The sequence below is a fragment of the Serinus canaria genome, chromosome 8, assembly GCF_022539315.1.
Source record: "Serinus canaria isolate serCan28SL12 chromosome 8, serCan2020, whole genome shotgun sequence".
Taxonomy (NCBI): domain Eukaryota; kingdom Metazoa; phylum Chordata; class Aves; order Passeriformes; family Fringillidae; genus Serinus; species Serinus canaria.
The window spans coordinates 29,550,421-29,559,395 of record NC_066322.1 but is presented as its reverse complement, the minus strand read 5'-3'; positions in this window follow the sequence as shown (position 1 = coordinate 29,559,395).

Here is an 8,975-nt window from a genome sequence, read left to right as displayed (position 1 = left end):
ACCATCTCCTCATATGAAGCCCAGACCCACACACTAAAGCAGCACAGAATGTGAAAAATATAAAAGCTCAAACCTGAGGCATCATTTCCCCCTTTTAGAGGCTCAACAGAGCCTTTACCTTGTTGAGTCTTTATTCTAATATTTACTAATAATAGGTATTTAATAACAGATGATTATCTGACAATAATAAACAACTATCAATACAAACATCTAATAACAGATAAATATCTAACAGTAAATGTCTGACAGCAGTGATGTCTTGCACAGTTGGGTATCCTGCAAAGAACAATAATGATTTTTGTGAACAGTTCTTTGGACACAGAAGAGGAGGAATCATTGAAAACAGGTTTTCCTCTGCATGAGTCTCAGTTTTTACAGCTGTCTCAGGCACAGCACAGGCTGCAGGTGTCTGGACCCAGGACATCCCTCTGGCTGTCCTGAGCAGCCAGGACCCCTGGCAGGGGGCTCAGAGACCCTGGCACACAGCCCAAGATGCCTGTGGTTGTGATTATGACCCATGGAGCGAATTACCAACCTTAGATGAAGATCTGCAAGCCATGACAAATTAAGTAGAATGACAGTGAATTTATCACAGGGTGAAAAATAGATTTTTGGGGTTTTTAGAATGGAGATCCAGGGGGCAAGATAGAGGAATCTGGGCATGTCCAGCCTTTCTCCTTCTTCTTCTTCTTCTTCTTGGCCTCCACCTTCTGCTGTGATGGTGGCACTTTTGGATTGGTTTAGAGCAGAAGCTCACTGTCTAACACAGGTGATGGGTATTGGGAAGCTATTGTAAATATTGTACACGTGGTTTTTAGTATAAAAAGATAACAGTGCCCTGGGGCAGGCAGAGTGCCTCTGTCTGTCCTGCTGAGCGACCTCGGCTGGACAGGAGAAAGAATTTTATAGATAAGGAACAATAAACAACCTTGAGACCGAGAGCTGAAGAGTTCTGAGTCCTTCTCCAGTGCTGGGCTGGGTAAAGAGACTTTCCAACTTTTCTCGGGGTCACTGTGAGCAGCGAGACACCCTGACAGCAGGCAGAGCTGGGGCTGAGGAAAGGAGCTCTGGGTGAGCTGCTGCAGGGCTGGCCGGGCGCTGAGCCCGGGTCAAGCACGCCGAGCCTGCCCCGCTGTGCCTGCAGGGCTGGCAGTGCCACCGAAAACAGATCCACGTGCTGAGCTGCTGAGGCATGGCTCGGTGTTTGATCACTGTCACCCCGTAGAAGCCATCCCATTCCCACATGGCACAGCCACCTCAGGGAGCAGGACACCTCTGGCCTCCTCCCGAGGCTGCAGCCCCCCAGCACCCCCCATGCACAGACAGCATTTCCTGGGAAAACGCATGGATCTGCTGCTGCTCTTGGCACTAAAGGCTGCTCAAAATTGCGAAAGAAAGGCTGAGACAGACTTTTAAATATTTCGTTTTTTTTCCCCTGAAGTGTTTTTTTTGTTTTGTTTTGTTTTGTTTTTACATGCGTAAATTTATTTTGTTTTTTGCAGGCTGAAGGCTTCTCCAGCTATAAAGGGCTGGGCTGGGCTGGGCTCTTTCTGCCCGGGGGTTTCTCTGAAGGAGAGGCAGGACAGCGAGGCTTCCCTCACCTCTGAGGTGCCACAGGTGGCTGCAGGTGACCTGAGCTGCTCCCACGGGCGCTGCTGGCTCTGGCCACCACTGCTGCCCCCTGCCTGGCACAGACACACCAAAGGAGAGGAGATGCTGTGAAAAACAAGGTAATCTGGGGCCCTTCCTCCCATGCCCAGCCTTGTAGGGGGCTGAGAACATTGGCAAGGCAAAGTTATCTTAAAAGAAGAAACTGTTTTGCTCAGATCTGAGTTCTCTGTCGTGCCTGTACTGAAGATGCAGCTGAAGGAATTCCTTTTTCTAGGTTCTATGTAGCTGCAGACACTGAAAAAGCAAAGAATCCCTAAACACAAGATGAGGAAGAGATAAATTATCAAGATGAAGATGTTGTCAAATTCCTGAGTTGTAACTCACTGATTTTGCAGTCATGCAATGAAAACATTTAAGAGCTGTTTGATGTCAGTCTGGGAGTCAGTCTGAAGGACTCTCGGAAGGAAAATGAAAGGCATCAAATGCCCCAAGAATCTGTTCCACATGTGAGCTCTGGTGGCCTGGTGGGGAGAGGACACTGCTGGGTTAGTGTGCATCTTCTGTGCTCAGGAACTGGGAAACCCTTCCCAGCTGCCAGGCAAGGAGGGTGATCAGCACATGGAGCTCAGTGCTATGTGCTGGGAAGAGCCTTCAGGGCTTGTGGGATGTGTGGGGAAAGGGATGAACCAGGGTGGGAGGAACCACTGGGGGGAAACAGAGGGGAAAGGGGACAAAAGGGGCTGCTCATGGCCTGTCTGGCCATGCCCTGTGCCTGGTGGTTACAGCACATCCTATTGCTTTCCAAACTCTCTTCAGCTGTTTCCCTGCTGAGGGTCTCTGTTTGATGTGGACAGGCACATCTGGAGGTTGGAGCACCCCTGTGCTGGTTCTTGGCTTCTTTTCTGCCTCTGTCCAGGTCGGGATTGAAGGCACTGGAGAGGATATTTGGTGTTCAGACTCAAATGTTTATCTTTTCTTATCTATGTTACAGTCACACAGTTCTGCAGTATTCCACTAACAAGCTACAAAATAGCTAACTATCTTTCTCTACAAGGTCTTTTAAGGCTGAACTATCCAAGAGAAATGACACCTAAATTATTTTTACTTTTAACCCAATAACCAATCACTTGAATTCCGCAATGAGGACTTTTTTATCCAATTACATAAAACCACCCAAACCTGTGGACAAGAAGGTGAAGAAGGACCTGTCCTAAAACCTCCATCTTGCCCCATATCTATTGCTATATTCTAAAACCTTAAACTCTAAGTTTTCCACCATGTGATACTACACACTTCTAATCAAACTACACAGCCATAATGCCACTTCTGTCATGCAGGTTTTTTTCTCCACGGCCTCAGGTCAAATGCAGTGTTCTCTCCAGGGTCTGTGCCTTTCAGCACAGAAACTTTAAAATTCTCAGTAACCAGGGTTCCACCAGCCTGATGGGAGGGACACCATAGGGAAAGCACCCTATGTGCCAGGATGGCAGCATTCAGAGAGGGGGCTGTGGGTGGCTCTGTGGGCTAGCAGTCAGTGAGCCAGGCCAGCTGGAAACCAGGATAAAAGGCTCAGGAGCCAGGAGGACAGAGTGCCAAGACTGTACATCTAAGACTAGCAGCTGGAGGAATTTATATTTGGTGTATATATCTATCCAACCAGGGGCACCCCCGACGCTGGTGAGGGAGAGAGAAAATGATGCATCTGACTCCATCATCAGAAGGCTGATAATTGCTTTGTTTACTGTCATATGTACATTGTATCTACACCGAATCTGCCAGGCACTGACCCTTGCTCACCACGGCACAGAACTGCACTCATCTCTCATTGTCTCCTGACTGTCCCGTGACAGTCCCACACACACACACTCTCCTTGGCCCTGGTAGGCCAAGGGAACAAAACATCCTCCCTTTGGGTAAACAATCTCCATATTGCATTCTACTTTAGCACAACACAGGCACAGCAAGAGAGATAAGGATTGTGTTTTCCTTCTTCTCTGCTTGTCTCACAGCTTCTCTCTGTTCAGAGGGCATGTGAATACCACATGTGTCTTCAGGGCTCTCATCCTGATAAGCCAGGAAGGATGAGGAGGATGCCAGGAACGGGATGAGGCCACTGGTGTGGCTTGGGTGAGGATTGTGCATTTTCTGCCAGTGGCACACCGGTGTGAGCTCCTTCCTGCAGAGAAGTGTCCCCTCTCATCCCCCGGGAGAGGCAAGCAGGGAGCCCCAGCCGTGCCCCTGGAGCCCAGATCTGTCAGTGTGCCCCGGGGAGAATTGGCTGGGCTGGTTTTCACCCAAGGACTAGTGAAAGTGGCAGATGGAGAAGAGAACAGAGGCAGCCCCGGCTGCCAACCCCCCGGGAGGGGCTGATGCTCAGCCTGCCCGCACTCCGCCCTGCCCGCAGCCCCGCGCTCCTGCCGCGCCCCGGGGGCTGCCAGCGTGACACGGGCAGGCAGCCAGAGCCTCGGAGCTGCCGAGCACGGCTGCTGCAGTGTGTAAAACAGAGAAACCTCGGGCCGGGCTTACTCATCTGGGGCTCTCGGTGCCGCCCGGCCGCGGCCCGGGCAGGGAGCGGCGCACTCATCCCTGGAGCGCAGCCACGGGCAGGGCCCGCAGCGCCCACGGGCTGCTCCGGCTGCAAGCCGGGCACACGGGCTCTGCCTGCCGCCTTCACCGCCGGGGACAGCCGTACACAGCTGGGAAATGCCCTGTAGCTGCACAGATGAAATTGGCTGTAACACACCTCGGAACTCGGCCAGCTTAGTTTGTTGAAGAATAGAAGTTAACAGGGCCGTGGGTAAGACAATGATTAAGTTAGATTCAAACTCAAACAGGGGACCCCAGCCAATCTTATTTAATCTTGAATGCAGACATCTAGTTCGTTAGTGAGCTGGGCACTCACTCTAACCCTAAAGTGTTGAGACTTCCACTAATTCAGTGTTCAAGCATGGGAATTTTAAACCCCCTATAAAAGGGGGAATCTATTAATGACCATTGGCTGTTGTGGCATGATCTCAGCGTGTTCAGTCGTGTGCCCATCTCCACAACTGCCACTAAAAGTAACAAGGGGCAGAAACCAGAAACCCAGGAGAAACCAGAATGATTTGAATTTGCAAGACTCCTGGCAGCCTCTGGTTTGCATTTCTCCAGGCTGGAGGCTGTCAGCGATGGGCTCCCTTCTCCAGGGAGGAATCAGCAACAGCAAAGCAGCAGGAGTTCTTCTGGCACTGAGAGCAGAACTGCTGCTGGGTAATGTCGTGCAGACAGTGAAGATTGAAGATTGAAAGCCTCAAGGACTGCTCTGCCAGGGGCATCATTGGCTAAGGGGCCAAGGACTGCCTGATTTTTGGAGATATGGGCCCTTCCTCATCTTGCCCAAAAGTAGAAGTTTAAGCCTGCAGAAACCCTGTTGTGATGAGAACTTTTCAATCATTCATTAAAGCTGCACCTAAATAATTCAGTGTTTTGGAAATGAAAGGATTAAAAAGAGAAAATGAGCCCTTTTTTTCCTGTGTGCTGTGTTAAAACAGAGATTGGCACCAGGGCCAGCAACCCTCCCCTTGCAGAGTGCAGAGAAGGGAAAATCTCCATCAGGACTTGTGTGAGACCAAGGAGAACGTTGGGAGAGTTTGCAATGGCTTTGGATGGACATTTCCTAATACTGAAACAGTTATGGTGGAACTGTTTTACTGGATGCAAGTGCAATATTTGGTGGGTTTCAAGTGCTGAAGTTTTTTAATTGCTGAAGAAGTGGTCAGGGCTTAAGGATTGGTGACCATGATGTGACTGTAGTCAGTATGAGCAAAAGGAGGGCAGCCCCAGCCAGTAATACAGCTACTAGATATTGCAAAAGAGCTAATATAAGTTAGGGGAAATTATGAGCCAAACTGACCAGGTGGAAAGAACAATAGCTAAATGACTGTGAATGGAAAGTGAAAAAACTCTTTAACATGTATTTGAGAGACAGCAAAGGAAACAATTTAGCCAGAAGGTTAACCTGACAGCTGTTAGAAATGAGAAAACAATGCTGAGAAAACAGAAAAGGAGAGAGTTCACAGTGTTCATGAAGGTGAAGCACTGCTCTAATCAGTGTGTTTTTATTGACACCAGATCCTGACTCAGTCTCTGAAGTTCCACAGTGAGTGGATTAACCTTTGCTGGTGAAGCTGATGGTGAGAGGCAGGTGAAGTGGTGCTGCATGCATCCAGCAAAGGATACTAAAACATCATCCCAACAAAACACTGGCCAAGGGGTGAAGTGTCTTAGGCAGAAAATGGCACTTGGATCTTTCTTGCTGGGCTTGGCTGGGGCAGGAATAACACCTAACCCTTCTCCACCTCTGCAGTGCAACAGTTTGAAGTAAATGCAGGGCCATCACCACTGCTTAAAGAGCACAAGTCTCCCCAAAACAGAGGCTGGGATTTGCAGGCAGAGCTGTTGCAGTCTCCAACCTGTCTCTGTCCCAGAAAATTCACCAGCTCTTAACTTCTTTTCTTCCTGCTGCAGTCTCTACCTGCCCACCACCCAACTGCTCATGCTTCAGCTATTTAAGGGAATTAATAAGGCTAAAAAAAGGAATCACCTCTGCCTGCAAATCCTTCCTCAAAGCCTGCTTGCAATTTCTCTCAAGTTTAAAAGAAGTGAACAGGTTAGAAACACACAGGAAGACTCAAGAGCTGCAACAAAACCTCATTTTCAGAAGGGATGACATTGAGACCATCTTTGCTGGCCAAAAAACTCCCACAGGGGTGATTAGGGGAAGCAGTCAGGTTAATGATGGCAGGGCCAGATAGGAAGAGAAACCACTTCCTTAACCCAGAGCAGAGCTGTATCTGGGGCATCAGGGTCTTCATGTCCCTCCTGGGGATTTCTGACACCACAGGAATGAGTGGGAATGGAGCTGGGCTACCCAGATACCTCTGCCAGAGCTCCATTTCTGAATGTCAGCCCCAGAATTCTTTCTTTTCTTGTCATAGATTGATTATTGTCTGTACCAGAAAAATGTCAAAAGATGCATTTGGTTTTTCTCTGTCTATACCTTACAGCAGGATGGGCAGTCATGGTGGGATTTCTGGCTGAAGCAGCTGTAAGACAAAGGAAGGAAGATGTGTGTGACTAAGTTCACCTCGACCTTTCAGAGGTGCCACACAGAATGCTTATGTGCCTTAAGGTGTAGCTTTCACATTTCCCAGATTCTGCACTGCATTAGTTTATAACTCTGAACTTCTTATCAAGTGTTGGCAAGTTCTCCTCACAGCTCAGTCACTCAGAACAATCCTTTTCCAGCCCCAGGACCAAGGGCACCACTGCAGCTTCAGGCCCAGAAAGTGCAAACAACAAAAAGATCCAAAAGGTCCAAAAAGTGCAAACAACAGGGAACTGAAGAGAGCAGACTGGGAGGATGGGACTGCATCACCTGCAGCTGGAATTGAACAATTAACCCCAAGATGGAAATGGACCAAAACTTATAAAAGTGTGAGAACTCGTGACTCAGGGTCCATCCTAGGTATAGCCATGGCTGGGCTCTTGTGCTGCCCAAGGTGGATCCTGTGAAGGCCTTTAATAAATCCCTACTTTATTCCTTTAATAAATCCCTACTTTATTCCTTTAATAAATCCCTACTTTAATCATTTCACTCTGCCCAGCCTCTGCTCCAGGGAGCCTCTGAAGGCTCATTCCTTAGCCCTGACCCACTCAGCTGATGGCTGAAAAGGGGAGTCCCCTCCCAGGAGCAGCACAGGGAGAGGCAGCTCAGGGCAAAGGCCACCACCAGCAGTGGTAAATCTCCTGTCACATCCAAAAAGGGCCAGCAGCTGCCCCTTGGAGCCCCACAAGTCTTCTGTGGGTGGCTGCCAGCTGGGAGGGCTGCACTGCTGCCCCTCAGGGCTGGGCTGGAAACCACAGAGCTGACCTGGAAAGCCACCACCGAGCCCCAGGCTCGCAGATCCCACCTGGCCAGGCACCAGAGCTGCTGCCAGCACTGCCAGGGGGCAGCTCCTCATCCTGCCTGGCTTTGCTGTGCCCAATGCATGTCGTGTTGTTGGGTCCCAGAACGAGGTGAGAGATGAGAATTTGCCTCCATGTTCTCAGAGGGCAGATTTATTATTTTATGATATTATATTATATTCTATTAAAAGAAATTATATACTAAAACTATGCTAAAGAAAGAAAAAGAAGACATCAGAAGGCTGGACAAGAATGAGAATAAAAACCCGTGACAGACTCAGAGAGCCTGACACAGCTGGACTGGGATTGGTCATTAATTAAAAACAATTCACATGGAACCATTCAAAGATGCACCTGTTGGTGAGCAACCTCCAGAGCACATTCCAAGCAATCAGATAATTACTGTTCACATTTCTTTTCTGAGGCTTCTCAGGAGAAAAATCCTGGCAAAGAGATTTTTCATAAAATATCATGGTGACACAATGTACCTCAGCATTGTGTCCTCTTGTCCCTTCTCTTGGCCCAGGGGCTCTGACAACCAGGAAAAAGGACTCTGCTCACAGCAGCTGCTGCAGGTGTGCCCTGGGGAACCCATCCCCTGCTCATCTCCCTGCTCCCATGAAGCAGCTTCCCAGGAAAAGCCCCAGTGCAGCACTGTGGGATGAGGCACGGTGGGATTCACCCCAGCGAGCTGCTCATGCTCCTCTTGAGGGATATCTGCACACAATCCTGTGGAGATATCCCCAAAATGTCAATGTGTCTAATAGTCACATAGATGTCAATATTTTATTTGTGATTTCACAGCATTTCCAAACTAGCCTGACCAACATGAATCCCTCCTCACTGGCTCAGTGCCTTTACTGTCAGAAACCCTCAGCACACACATCAGCCAGAAGGTGGCTGCACACAAGGAGCAAGGAAAAGCCACATGAAGTGAAATTAATCACAGAATCATAGGATATCATGAGCTGGAAGGGATCCAGGATAGTTTAGTCCATCTCCTGAATTTTTAGAGGGGCCTCTCCACCTGCCACCTCCGGGAATAACTTTTCAGCTCAGATTCATAATCTATTTTAGCAAAGGAAACATATATAATATTTTTTTCCAGTTTAGCAACTAAAATCAGCCAGAAATCATCTGATTCTTAGTGTGCCCAATGTGAAAGACATTTTGTCTTTTGCTGTGATGATCAAGGGAGACAAATTGTTAATGTGGTCCAGAGACACTGGAGCAGGACTCCACAAACCTTTTAGGCAGAAGTCCTTGACTTAGACAAATAAATTTGCCTTAATTATAAAATACTGTATTTCTGGAGTGGACAGAGACATTAAACAGCAGATTCTGGGGCACACAAAAACCTTGCCTTTGTAACGCTTTGCTTCTCTCCCCCCCAAAAAAACTTCCTTTGCTATTCTCTA